At 42.4% G+C, this 14,429-nt stretch overlaps 1 protein-coding gene across 2 annotated transcripts in view; it reads left to right on the forward strand.

Annotated features, from left to right (window-relative positions):
• The first annotated feature begins 8,179 nt into the window (after positions 1–8,179).
• STAG1 (stromal antigen 1) overlaps positions 8,180–14,429 on the forward strand; it is a 400,292-nt gene continuing 394,042 nt past the window's right edge. For both annotated transcript variants that reach the window (XM_036266503.1, XM_036266505.1), the window contains exon 1: positions 8,180–8,363. The gene's annotated coding sequence lies outside the window, so the exon portion shown is untranslated. The remainder of the gene's footprint in view (positions 8,364–14,429) is intronic.

The following is a 14,429-nucleotide window of genomic DNA, read 5'->3' on the forward strand; positions in this document are numbered from 1 at the left end:
CTCTGCCTCATCTTTCTTCGTTCGCACTTCAGCCTGTGCACTCCCTTCTTCCTCCATTTGGTTCTCATGGAGCAAAAGTTTCTAAGAAGATGCGGCTAAGACTGAGAGAAAAAACTAAAAAGTTTTGCTCTGAAAAGCACAACATCAAGAGAATCAGAAGACAAACCATGGTCTGGGAGAAAATACTTGCAAAAGAGATACAATAAAGGATTATTATCCAAAATATACAAAGAATCCTGAAAATTCAACAGCTAGAAAACAAAAAATCCACATAAATCAAGAGCCAAAGACCTTAACAGACATCTCACCAAAGATGAAATACAGATGGGGAAATAAGCATGTGAAAAGATGCTCTACATCATATGTAATCAGGGTAATGCAGATTATAACAACAATGAGATACCGCTACACATCCATTACAATGACCAGAATCTGGAACACTGACAACACCAAATGCTGGTGAGGATATGGAGCAAAATAAACTCTCTTATACTGTGGGGGATACAAAATAGTACATACATTTTGGAAGACAATTTTATAGTTTCTTACAAAATTAAACATACTCTTAGCATATGATCCAGCAATCACACTCCTTGATATTTACCCAAAGGAGTTGTAAACTACGCAAAATTCCTGCATAAGAACATTTATAGCAGCTTTATTTATAATTGCCAAAACTTGGAAGCAACCAAGATGTCTCTCAATAGGGGAATGGATAAATAAACTGTGGTACATCTGGACAGTGGATTATTATTCAGTGCTAAAAAGAAATAAATTATCAAGCCACTAAAAGACATGGATGAAACTTAAATGCGTATTGCTAAGTGAAAGAAGCCAATCTGAAAAGGCTACATAGTGTATAATTCTAACCATATGACAGTCTAGAAAAGGTGAAACTATGGAGACAATAAAAAGATCAGTGGTTGCCAGGGGTGAGGAGGAGGAGGGATGAAAACACAGAACATGGAGGATTTTTAGGGCAATGAAAATACTAGTATATTATAACGATGGATATATGTCATATATTTGTGCAAACCCATAGAAAGTACAATGACAAGAGAGAACCCTAAAGGTAAACTATGAGCTTTGGGTGGTAATGATGTGTTGATATAGGTTCCTCCTTGGTAACAAATATGTCATTCTGGAGAGTGATGTTGATAATGGGGAAATCTCAGTACCTTCCTCTCAAGTTTGTTGTGAACTTAAAACTACTGTTTAACAAATAAAGTCATTTTAAAATAGCTTTCTGTTAAAGGAATACCATTATTATCATGAAAATAAGTTGGCCGAATATTACTTTAAGCAGAACTCTAAGGTCAATGTAATAACTTTGAAATCTTCATGGGAAAATTATCCAAAGAGGAAAAAGACATAAGTTCAGTCAGATTTTTAAAGGAGTTCTGCCATCTAAATAGTTACAAATTAGCTCTCTGTGTAATAAGGCAACATTATTTATGTTATTGGTTAATGCTAAATATTTATATTGGAATGCATTTATATTACATTTACATTAATATGTAGTTTTGCAAATGCAATTCTTTTTGTTGTTGTTAATCCTCATCCGAGGATATTTTTTCCATTGATTTTTTAGAGAAAGTTGAAGGGCAGGAGGGAAAGAGAGAGAGAAAGAGAGAAACATCAATGTGAGAGAGGCACATCAATTGGTTGCCTCCCACATGACACCATCTGGGGCCAGGGATCGAACCTGCAACCCAGGTATGTGCCCTTGACCAGAAATCAAACCTGAGACCCCCTCAGTCCGTAGGCCAATGCTCTAACTGCTGAGGGTCTGTAAATGCAATTCTAAAATTTATAATATTAAATATCTACTTTTGGACCATGTTGACCAAAAGACTGAATTGAAATAGAAGTCTAATGGGCATGTTTTTTCTTCTTTAGAAGTCTAACTTATCAAGGATGAACCTTCAGGGTTGGCCTAGTCCCATTTCAGATCATTTAAAATGGGCAATGAGGTAGAAACTCCAATGCCAATAACCTTGAACTAAGCAAATATTTGTTCTATTGATACTTTATTCCCTACCCTAAATAATACTTAAGAACCTTTAGCTTCTACTCACTAGTCCCAGATAGCCTTTTTGATATTTTGTTCACACCTATGACTCAAAACTGTATTATGGTGTTTGAAAAGCTTTGCCAAGAACTATGGAATCTTAAGAATTTTATGAAAGCACAGGCTCCTGAGAAAAGTGTGATTTTGTAACAAATTTAACACATTATGTGACCTATTACTTTATCTTACCAGATAGTTAAAGATTGAAAATACTTGTCTTTTGTTTACGTTTATAATTTATCATACTAGACCAACTAATGTGAAGAATTTATAAAATAGAAATTGAAAAAAAGCCATTTATTTATTAATTACTTTATTTTTGTTACAGATGTTTCTCCTCTTCCTCCCATTGAGACCCTTCTCCAGATGCCCCCCTCTCCCCAGCATTGTTGTCTATGTACAGTGGTTATGCATTTATGCATATAAATTCTTTAGTTTATATCTCCCCTCCCCCACCCACTTCCTCTGAGGATAGATCAATAGAAGAAAAAACAAGGGATTTGAATGAGAATAGGATGGGACCTGGACTTTTTTGAAGGAAAGGAGTCAAGTTTGCCCTTACAATTTAGAGCCTAGGGGACTAGGTAATTATTTACAAACACCTGCTCAAGGTCTGTCAGTTCAATGTGGTACTTGTCTTTCTCTGATTGGCTTATTTTGCTTAACATAATACTCTTCCTCCATGTTTCAAAGGATAAGAGATCTTTCTTTCTTACAGCTGCATAGTATTCCATTGTATATATGTACCACAGCTTTTTTATCCACTCATCTATTGATGGACACTTGGGCTATTTCCAGATCTTAGCAACTATAAATAGTGCTACTATGAACATAGGGGTATATATATTTTTTCTGATTGGTGTTTCAGGCTTCTTAGGATATATTCCTAGAGGCGGGATCACTGGGTCAAATGGCAGTTTCATTTTTAATTTTTTGAGGAGACATCATATTGTTTTGCATAGTGGCTGCACCAGTCTGCATTCCCAGCAGTGGTGTACTAGAGTCCCCTTTTCTCCACACCCTCGCCAACACTTGTTGTTTGATGATTTGTTGATGGCAGCCATTCTGGCAGGTGTGAGGTGATACCTCATAGCCATTTTAAAAAAAAAAATTTATCACCCGAGGATATTTTTCTATTTATCATCAGATAGAGTGGAAGGGAGGAAGAGAGAATGACAGAGAGAAACATGGATGTGATAGAGCCACATCAACTGGTTGCCTCCTACACGACCCGACCAGGGCTGGGGATGAACCGCAACCAAAGTATGTGTCCTTGACTGGAATCAAACCCGCAACTCATTGGTTTGTAGGCAGACGCTCTAACCACTGAGAAAACCCACCAGGTCACCTCTTAGTCATTTTAATTTGCATCTCTCTGATGATTAAGGACATCGAGCATTTTTTCATATGTCTCTTGGCCATTTGTATGTCCTGTTTGGAGAGGTGTCTTTTTAGGGCTTCTGCCCATTTTTAAATTAGATTTGTTGTCTTCCTTTTGTTGAGTTGTATGAGTATTCTATATATTTTGGAAATTAACCCCTTATCTGATGTATCATTGGCAATTATGCTCTCCTATATAGTGGGTTCTCTTTCCATTTTGATGCTTGTTTCTTTTGCTGTGCAGAAACTTTTTAGTTTGATGTAGTCCTATTCATTAATTTTTTTCCTTTGTTTCTTGCCTTAGGGGTTGTTATCAGTGAAAATTCTGCTGCGTGTGATATCTGAAATTCTGCGTGTGATGTCTGAAATTTTGTTGCCTACTTTTTCAAGGCATTTTCTGAATGTCATTAAGTATTTTAGATTATATTTTGTAAATCATAGGACCCACAGAATTTTTTTTTGCATTTTTTAAAGGAAGGTGAATGAAAGATAGGGATGTTTTGGAAGGTTATTATAATTGTTCTGGTGTAAGAAAATGGGAGTTGGTGGGGAGGGAAGGGTTTGAATGAGGATAGATCAATAGAAGAAAAAACAAGGGATTTGACTGAGAATAGGATGGGACCTGGACTTTTTTGAAGGAAAGGAGTCAAGTTTGCCCTTACAATTTAGAGCCCAGGGGACTAGGTAATTATTTACAAACACCTGCTCAAGTGAGAGATTAAAATAAAGAACATTCTATGTATCTATAAACTCAGAAAGTTGACTACCCATGTCCTTGGGTATTTTTTTTTTAATTGCTAAAAATTTCTTAATAAGATAAAAGCAGTGTAATAATACCAATGACAGCCCTGGTCGGTTTGGCTCAGCAGTTAGAGTGTCAGCCCACGGACCGGAGAGTCCCAGGTTCGGTTCCCGCTAGGGGCACATACCTTGGTTGCAGTTTATCCCTGGCCCCGGTTGGTGTCGTGTGGGTGGCAACTACTCCATGTGTCTCTCTCACATCAATGTTTCTCTCTCTCTCTTCCTCCCTTTCTCCCTCCTGCTCTATCTGAAGATAAATGCAAAAATGTCCTCGAGTGAGGATAAAAACAAAACAAAACCCAGAGACATTTCTGTATGTGTTAATTTGTTTAATACTCATAACAATCCTATGAGATAGGTACTACTGTTATGGCCATTTTCCAATTGAGGAAACTGAGGCACAAAAAGATTTGCCAACGGTCACAGAGCTTTCCAGAACAGCCTGGTTCCAGAGTCCATGTTCTTAATTGTTACAGCTGCTGAAATTATAATGCTATTAAGAGAAATTAGGAAATTTGAGTAAGAAAGATGCATTGTTTTATATGTTAAATTTTGAGCTCGAGCTTCCTGGCAAGTAATTGTAATTGTAAATAGTGCTGCTATGAGAAATCTCAAGCTGAACATAAGAAATCTTAGTTATGGAAAAATCGGGAACAGACAGTAATTTTGGGAGACTTTTTAAGAGAAAGAATATAGTAGAGAAGAATAGAGTACTAGGAGTTGAATTATGGGATGGAATAAAGAATAGGAGCTAGCAGAGTAATCAGAAGACCAGTAAACCAGGTAGGGTGTAGAATCCAGGAATTGTCTTAAAAGCAAGGGAAACAGGGTTTCAAGGAGGGAACAGGGGTTGGGTTTACCAAGAAAATGAGGAATGAGCAAATGGTTGGAAATTAGAACTCTGGTAACTTGAAAGTGTAATTTCAATGTACTGTTATGGAGTCACCAAAAAAAAAGCTAAAGAATAAGTTTTCGGAAATGAAAGGTGACTCTTTTGAGAACTGTGACAATGAAAGGACAGTTGTGTGGACTCCAAGATTCATTTGATGTGAACCCAAGGAACAATTTATTTCCTGAGATTGATTGCCCGTGGTCAACTGAGGGCCTGAATTTTATAAATAATAAGATCCCAGTGGCCATTTACTGACAGGGGCTTCTCACATACTCTGGGTACCAGGAAAAATCTCAGACAGAATTCTTGGCTTCCTGCAATTTGCCCTGCCTGGCCCCTTATGCTAGCTGATGTCAATAACTGCAGGGAAACTCTCGTTTCCTCTTAATAAACTGAGATCTGCCCTGTCCAACAGAAATATGCAATTTGGATAACTCATTTACATAAAACAGACCCAATTGAGAACCTGGGTGGGAACTCTTGCTATGGCCTCCCCTCTGGTGGAACACAATTTAGGTTGCTACTTGAATCTGTGTGTCCTGGGCTGCAGCTCCTTTTTGGTTAAATAAATGCTTTTTATCCTTTATTATATTATAAAATTAACTTTAGTTTACAGTTGACAGTACAGTAACAGGAGTAGTAGCACTGAATTTTAAATTTAAAAAAAAGAATGAAAACCGTTGAAAAACAGAAAGGAAGAAGCTATTATTGTTGAAAATATGGTATCCCTTTCCCCACTGAGTGCTTGGGGTGGGTTCCTTACAATATCGCCAGAAAAAGAATTTTCTGAGACTCACACAGGAGGCTAAGTGATTTTTATTTGCATATAATTACATCCTTGGGTTTACAAAGTCCCACTTCCCTTAATCCAGTCCTGGAAGATGTGCAGCTAGGGATTCAATAGAGCCAGAAGCAAAGCCAGTGTCCAGGGTTTCCTTTTCCTACCGGAGTTGGGTCCAGTACAGCATCAGACTAGTTGCAGTCCATTAGTACATTGTGTGGGGTCCATGTGACTGTGGGCCATGTGGACGAATGCAGGGAGCATGTCATCAGCAACAAGAATCCCCAAAATGAGAACAAACATCTTTGTTTAGGGCATTAAATATCTGAAGTCTTCCTGAGCTTGCAGTGGCCATGCCTACTCTGGCCAATGACCCTTTCCCAGGTGTGACTGACAGGCAAGTACCTCCCCTATTTCACCCAGACTTTACTGGGCATGCTTCTGTTCTCCCCTTGTCCAGTTTCTTCCCCTGTGATCTGTGGGGAATAGACAGGTGGCTTCCTGGGGAGTGTTAACTGCAGTTTCCTGGCAAAGCTATCCATGTGACACGTGTATAATATTTGGCTTTCCCTTTTTTTCCTTCTTGTTATTAATAACTAGGTTAAATTACAACAGTATCAAATTCAATTCAAATGGATAAGAAGATATTGAAGATATATAATACCCTATTAAAGTAATGGTGGAAGGAAGAAATGGGAAAGGCGGCACATGTAGTCCAGGGAGAAAGACTGGTTTTGGAGAGAAGGGGAGAATGGATTAATTTGATGAGAAGTTTTGAAATCAAGAATAGTATATGGCTACAGATATTTTAATATGGAGAGAATATCAAACTGGAATGGGAGTCCCATAGCTTTGATTCTAGGACACCAGATGAAGTTCTCTATTAGTATAGACTGAGACAGCAACCTTGAACAACAGTAAAGTTAGAAAAATAGTTTTTTGTGAGAATGAGGCAATCAGAAATTAGTAAAAGTAATTATAAGTGGGAGTCCAGTCCAAAATTCATACCCAACAAGGAAGGTTGTGACTTCCTCCAGTGAAAAGCCACATACCTTGTGACCCTTGTGAGAGAAACCAGAAATTGGGGTAATTTACTGGAGATTGGCACTATGAAGGAGTTGAGTGATTTTAAGGCATTACTAAAATAAAGCTGGTTATAGCAACAGAGAATTTAGTCATAAATGGGGCTGATGACCTGGGAGATTAAGGATTCAATCTGTATTGAAAAGTTGTGAGCCAGTGAAAGGTAAGAGCCATGACCAAGACCAGACAAGGCATGCGGGTAGAGAGCAGGGAAGAGGCCACGTTCAACCGCATTTTTTGGCCTTGATCTCACGTTTATCAATTAATTCCCTTTTGGCGGCTAAAAGGCTAGGAACGTCCATTTCAGAGCCACTGAGTAGTCCTAAACTGTGGGAGGAGAAATCTAATTCAAAAGCTGAGGCTGTATTCTCCTATTCTAACTACATTCCTTTTTCACTAACTGGCCAATGCTGCCGCCTTATGCAAAGCCCGCACCACGGAGAGGACCTGCCTTCCAGAGTCAGGGACACCGCCAATCCAGTTGGGGCGGGTGCTGTTGCGTCTAACCCAGCGGAGGTCCTAAACAGTTCTCGAAACCTTTTCACCCTCCTCTGCTCAAGCGCCTCGACAACAGTTAACAATAAATCGCTAATACAATGCTAGGTTTTGAGGCCCTAGTGAAAAGGAGAGGTGGGAACACTTCTGCACCCCGACTCCCTCTGGGTTCCGCAGAGCGGGGTGGGGGCGGGGGCGGGGGCAGTAGGAGCCGGGCGGGGCTGCAAGAAAGCGCCAGTCCCGCGACCAGAGGAGGGGCCTTGGTGAAGGGGCCGGGGGCGGGTTGCCCTCCTAGGTCTCGGTAAGCTCCAAAAATGGCGGGCGGCAACTCGGCTAGCGAGACGCGCAGGCGCCACCGTGGCCGTCTTTCCGCCCGCCTCAGGAGGCCCTCGAACTGTCCACAATGCCCTCGCCCAGCGGCATCCGCTGCTCGCCATTGGCTGAGCTGGGCTAGAGCTCCGTGCAGGGGCGGAGCCACCACGCAGAGGCCACGTTTCCCGCCCCGCTGGTGCGCGTGCGCGCAATCCCCACTGGAAAGCGTTTGCGCGCGTCCCCGCCGTGGCCTCTAGCTCGCGCCTCAGCTCCCTCCCCTTTCCGGGCAGGCCCGTCCCGTCAGCGAGGCAGTATGCACCGCGGCCAGCAGAGGGCGGTCCGGACCCAAGTCTGCAGCGGCGCCATTGGCGTGTGGAAAATGCCACCAGATGGCGGGTTAGGATTGCAGCTCCGTTGAAGGCGCGGCCCCCGCTCCCGAACCCCCGGCGACCACCCCGTAACAACCCCCCCACATCGGGAATAACACACCGGAGACTTTTGGGGGGAAACTAGGTCCACGGCCGGTGGCGCCCGCATGGGCAGCTGAGGTGAGTACGGGCGGCGGCGACAGCGGCGGGGGGCGGGAAATAGGGGGAATGCGGCGGCAGCAGCGCGGGGGCTGGAGACGCCGATCCAAAATGGAGGCCGGGCGAGAGCGAGAGAGCGCGAGCGGGGAGCGGGCGGGCCCGGCTCGGGCTCTGCGCGGGGGAGGGAGGCCGCGCGGGCCTGTGCGCGGTGTGGCAGTCGCTGGCCGTCCGGGCGCGCGGGGGCGACGGCTGTGGGCGCGGCGGGCATCCCGGAGCCCTCGTCGCTCCTCACCCATCCCGCGGGCCCCGAAAATTGTGCCCCCGCCCGCTCCGGCACTACGGCGACGGGCGCGGAAACCTTTGTGGCGCGCTCGGGCCCGCCGCCAAGCCCGCCCTCCGCACCCCCCCGCCCGGACTTCGGGACTCGCCCGCGCCCGGCGGGGCCGGGCCGAGGCGGGCTGGTGCGAACGCCTTCCTCCGCCCTGCGTTTCTGCGGTGTTTTAGCGGAGCGTCGTCACATGACAACGAGCTCGCCTCAGTGGAGGGGCCTGGGGGTCGCTCGGCGTGGCGGCCGGCCCAGGCATTTTCTTGGTGGGGTGGGGCTGAGAGCTGGCAACGGGGGGCAAGGGGGCGTCGAAGTCAGGCTTCCCGCTATCTGCCCTCCCCGCCCCCGACGGAGGCCTCCTTGTGAAACGTGCCCAGGCCGGAGCACTGCCCCGCTAGTTTGCCAGTCCCCCGGGAGATGAGACCAATAAAAGTTGTTTTCCCTCTTTTCTCAGGGTGGGGGCGGGGTGAAGAGCTGGGAAACTGGAGTGCTTGGAGTTGGACCTGGGCCTCGATTGGAGGGTCTGAGCTGGGTGCTGCTTGTGGACCTTAGGGATTGAGAAATTTTAAGGTTTTAAAATTGTCACCACTCCTACCCATATTTGAAATGTTATCGATTCCCTTCACATTGCAGAGAATCGTGCCCCGGGTGTATAAGTCATGGGATGATGGTTTTGAAAGCTTATGAACTCAACAATGCTGTTTGTATGTTTTAGTGTTTGTATGTGAGAATAGCGAATTATTTGCTGTTAACGTTGGTGTTAAGATGACAGTTTCTCTTGTGGTCGTGACTGCGAAGGACTATATTTTGCATCTTAACAAATAAAGTTAGTGTTTGTTAAAGTAGTTGAATTGACATAAAGTTGTGTGATTTGTAACTTCTATGGAATTTGAATGTAACTCCACCTTTTAGTTTTTTCTGTGTGTTTTTAAGAAAATTGCAAATTCTGATGCTCAAGCACTTAGTGAAATAGCTACAGCAGTGAAAATAAAAACTTGTTTATTGTATGGTTGCATTGTGTCACGTTCTCATTTTTATAATGTATGAAGAATTCCGATTCAAAAATTTGTCCAAAGGGTAGACTGTTGAAAGATCCAGAAAGATTGTTTACTTGCTTGTGATTTTTGTGGTCTTTGAGAATACTTATAACACAAGTTGTTTACAAAGTACATTTTGAAAATGTACTTTAAATTTATTCAAGTGGTCTACCAGTGGTCCTTTTTACAACCAAATTACTTTTGAGTGAAAATTTCTCTATCATCTTTAGTTCTGACAAAGCTAAGGAATATTTAGATATGAAATATGGAAAATTGTTATGTTACTAAGATTCCTTTCTTTGAAGGCAGTAATATAATTACTGTTGATTTGAATGGTTTTTGTTTTTTTAATTCTTAAGGGGTGTGGAACCTTTTTTCTGCCAAGGACCATTTGGATATTTATAACATAATTTGAGGGCCATACAAAATTATCAACTTAAAAATTAGCCTTGTAATATTTGGTCAGGCTAATTTGGTGAGGTGTGTCATGTTAGCTGGTATTGCTTTCCAGGGCTGGACTTCCCCATTTCTGCAAGGGATCTGTGTAGAGACAAGCACTAGACTGAAATTACTTTTAAAAATATATTTTCTGTTTATTGATTTTAGAGAGAGAAGAAGGGAGAGGGAGAGAGAAAAACATCAGTGAGAGAGAACATGGATTGGCCATGTCCTGCATGACCCCCTCTGGGGAATGGGCCCACAACCTGGGCATGTGCCCTGACCAGGAATCAAACTGGTGACCTCTTGGTGCATGGGTCAGCGCCTTACCCAGTGAGCCACACAGGCCAGGCTGGACTAAAGTTACTTTAAACATTCCCTGGGTTCATGATCTTTGAGATAAGGCTCTTGAGCTTTACTTTCCTCATCACTAAAACGAAGGTAATAAATTATGTGGTAGTTGTTTGTAAGATGTGTGTGAAAAAGTCCCTTTTTAATGGCTAAAACTAAAAACTTTTATACAGTTTTAATCCTTTTCCCTTGATTCTGGATCTGTATATTCAGTGCTTTGAGGAGATATAATATACTTGGGGGGGGGGGGGAATACAAGTCTCCCCTTCTCTCTCTCTCTATTTTCTTCTCTGCCTTTTCCTATGTTGAGGGAGTGTATTAGTTTTCATTTGATGTGTAGCAAAGTACCACAAATTTAGCAGCCTAAACAACACCTCTTTATGATCTCACAGTTCCTGTAGGTCAGAAATCTGGGTACTTTTTGTAACCAGGCTTTCAGTTTAACATCTTAGCAGGCTGGAATCAAGATGTCAGCTGTGGCTGCAGTTTTCATCTGAGGCTTAAGTTCTTCTTCCAAGCTCATTACTTGTTGCCAGAATTAAATTCCTTGTGGCTGTATGACTGAGGTCTTTTTTTTGCGTGCTATTGGCCAGGGACCAAGTTCCTTACCACCTGTCCAGATAGGCAGTTACAACATGGCTGTTTGCTTTCATCCAGGCAGGCAGGACCAGTCTCTGAATTCCTCTTTCGCTGACCTCTAGACTCCCCTTTAAAACCACTTTTAAAAGCTTATTTGATCAGACTCACCCTGAATAATCTTCTTTTAGGTGAACTCAACTGATTAGGGCTTTTAAATACAAATGCAAAAATCTGTTTTCCTTGTAACAGTCACAGGAGTTAAATCCTATCATTGTATCTAAAGGTCTCTCTCACATCCAAGGGGAAACTAGACACTGGGGTGTGGGTCATTGAGGGTTCCTAGCATTTTGCCTGGTATGGGGAAAGAAGTATCTTTACATTTGCCTCTTTATTTTATTTTTAAAATTGATTATAGAGAAGGAGGGACACAGAGAGAGAAATGTCAATGTGAGAGAAACATTGATCAGTTGCTTTGCATTCATACCCCAACCAGAGATCGAACCTGAAACCTGGGTGTGTGCCCTGACCAGTAATAGAATCTCAACGCTTCAACCAATAGCCACACCAACCAGGGCCACATTTGCCTCTTTAGAATCAACATACAAGGAAAGAACATAGGCAGAGCAGTGATCCCACTTGATATATTTATTTATACTTATTTTGTCTTTCTTCACACTATTTCCATCTTTCCTGCTACTTCAGTTTAAGTGCCTCCCTCTATAAAGCATTTTAGTGCATTTAGGGGAAACTACAATTTAAATTTAAAAAAGAAGGAAGGCAGTGGAAGAGATTATGCAATTCTTATTATTCCTTGGTATCTATTGTTTTAACCATTTTAGAGATGAGATTGAATCTCAGAGAAGTTAAGGAATTTAAGTACCTAAGATCATAGTCTTATTTAAATAAAAATTTTTTTTTTGGTACATGCCCCTAGCGGGAACCGAACTCGGGACTCTCTGGTCCGCAGGCCAATGCTCCAACTGCTGAGCCAAACTGGCCAGGGCAAATTTTTTTTTTTTTTTTCCCTGTATTGATTTTAGAGAGTGAGGAAGGGAGAGGGAGAGAGAGAGAGAAACATTGATGAGAGATAACATCGATTGGCCACCTCCTGCATGATCCCCACTGGGGATTGGGCCCGAAACCTGGGCATGTGCCCCGACCAGGAATTGAACCCGCGACCTCCAGTCACACTGAGCCACATCAGCCTTATTAAGAGACAGGTAGATTCACAGTCTTTGCATCAGACCGTTGCTGTGGTGTGACTGGTATAGCAGCTTGTGAGGAAGAAATTTTTAAGGAAAAGAATAGTTATTTGAAAATGGCAGAGTAGGTATTGGTAGAACAAAGAAAGTAGCAGAAGTCTGGTCATGTTATGTAGAATGGTTCAACAGTCTGTCTACCTAAGAGATGTCCAAACCTGTAGAGAATTTTCAGAAGATTTTATTTAAGCCAAACTGACAGGAATGCTGGGAAGCAAGATCTCAGGTGCTCCAGAGAATGACTGTTTTGCAGTTTTTTTTAATACATTTGAAATTTAGGAGGGAACATAAAAAAGATTACTTGAAGGTGGAAGAAAGTAAGGCCAAGGTGGGGATTGGAGTACAGTATTCTTACCAAGACTCTGTGCTCTCTTAAGGGTGGTTATGCTTCCCAGGGATCTGAAAAAGGTATTTCAGTGGTTGTGTTAACTTGAGATACACGAAAGCAATGGACAGGGCTTGCTTAAGGCAAAGATAACCTTTTACTTGGGAAGTTATTATCACCATGACCTGCCCAGTTAGGAATTTATGATCGGATGACCCTGTGAGGTTTCTTTCAGTTAGATTTATTACAGAGCCCCTTTTTTGTCCACAAGTTCAAGAAGCAAAATATTTTCAAATGGAGGCAGTTAGGACAGTAAAGAGAATCAAGCTTTTTAATTTTTATTTTTTTTAAAGAGATTGAAGGAGGCCCAATCTCTCTTTTTATTTTTCTTCATTGAATTTAGAGAGAGAGGAAGGGAGAGGGAGAGAGAGAAACATTCTATGAGTGAGAACATCGGCTGTTTTGCCCCCTGCATGCCCCACACCGGGGATTGGGCCCACAACCTGGGCATGTGCCCCGACCGGGAACCGAACCGGCGACCTCTTGATGCATGGGTCGACACTCAACCACTGAGCCACACTGGCCGGGCTAATTTTTTTAATTTATTGATTTGAGGGAGAAAGATATGACACTAAAGAACTGAGCTACCTGACCAGGGTAAGGGTATCAAGCTTTAAAGAATATAGCTAGGAGTTAAAATTGTTAGAGAGATACAGCCTCATTTTTTAATAGAGAGGTGATGCAGTAGGGTCTTGCTTGGTAAATAATTTTTAGCGGAATAAAAATATAAATCTTTAGCATTTAGATGATTCTTGCTACTCTGATATTCTGTAGGGAAAAGTCGGAAGCAAAGATCTAAAAGATTACTCTTGTGTAATCCCCAGAATGAGCTGATTCTGGAGATAGGAATTAGGGTTGTGTCTACAGAAAAGGAGGGATCAGTTTTCTGTCATTTTGGTTGTTAAGAGGACAGGATCCCAGCTTCCTATCTTTTAGTACTGAGAGAAACCTTGTCTTATTGAGAAATGTGATTCTTTTCAAATGAGCTTTAAGTAGGTCATAGTTAGACCAGTTGGTTTCATAGAATCTTTTTTTTTTTCTTATAATACATCCCTTATTGCTTCCCTCAGGTTTTTTTGTCCTCTTCTAATTCTCTATTCTTGTCAGTTAGTGCTTGAAGGACATCTCAAGTCCTACCTCCTTCTTTTTAAATTGATTTAGAGAGACGAGAGGAGAGAGAGAGAAAGAGAAAGAGAAACATTGATTGGTTGCCTTCTGCACGTCCTGACTGGGGATTGAACTGTTAACCTGGGTATGTACCCTGACTGGGAATCAAACCTGCCACCTTTTTTTTTAATCCTTACCTGAGGATATTTTTTTATTTATCTTCGGATAGAGTGGGAAGGAGGGAGGGAGAGAGAGAGAAACATCAATGTGAGAGAGACACATCGACTGGTTGCTTCCTGCACGACTCCTTCCAGGGCTGGGGATGAACTGCAACCAAGATATGTGCCCTTGACCGAAATCACACCCGCGACTCCTTGAGCCACAGGCTGATGTTCTAACCGCTGAGCCAAATTGGCCAGGGCAAAACCCACCATCTTTTGGCCTACAAGATTCCAAACACTGAACCACCCCTCCGGGGAAGTCCTACCTTCTTTATAAAATACATTCCTTTGTGCTGTGGGCCTAAATGATGTACCAGTTAGTTGTGCAAATGTCTCTAAGGAGTTTTGTTGTAAAACAGTTATACTGATGGCTTTTAACTTGCTA

Source organism: Molossus molossus, unplaced genomic scaffold, assembly GCF_014108415.1.
Source record: "Molossus molossus isolate mMolMol1 unplaced genomic scaffold, mMolMol1.p scaffold_m16_p_18, whole genome shotgun sequence".
Taxonomy (NCBI): domain Eukaryota; kingdom Metazoa; phylum Chordata; class Mammalia; order Chiroptera; family Molossidae; genus Molossus; species Molossus molossus.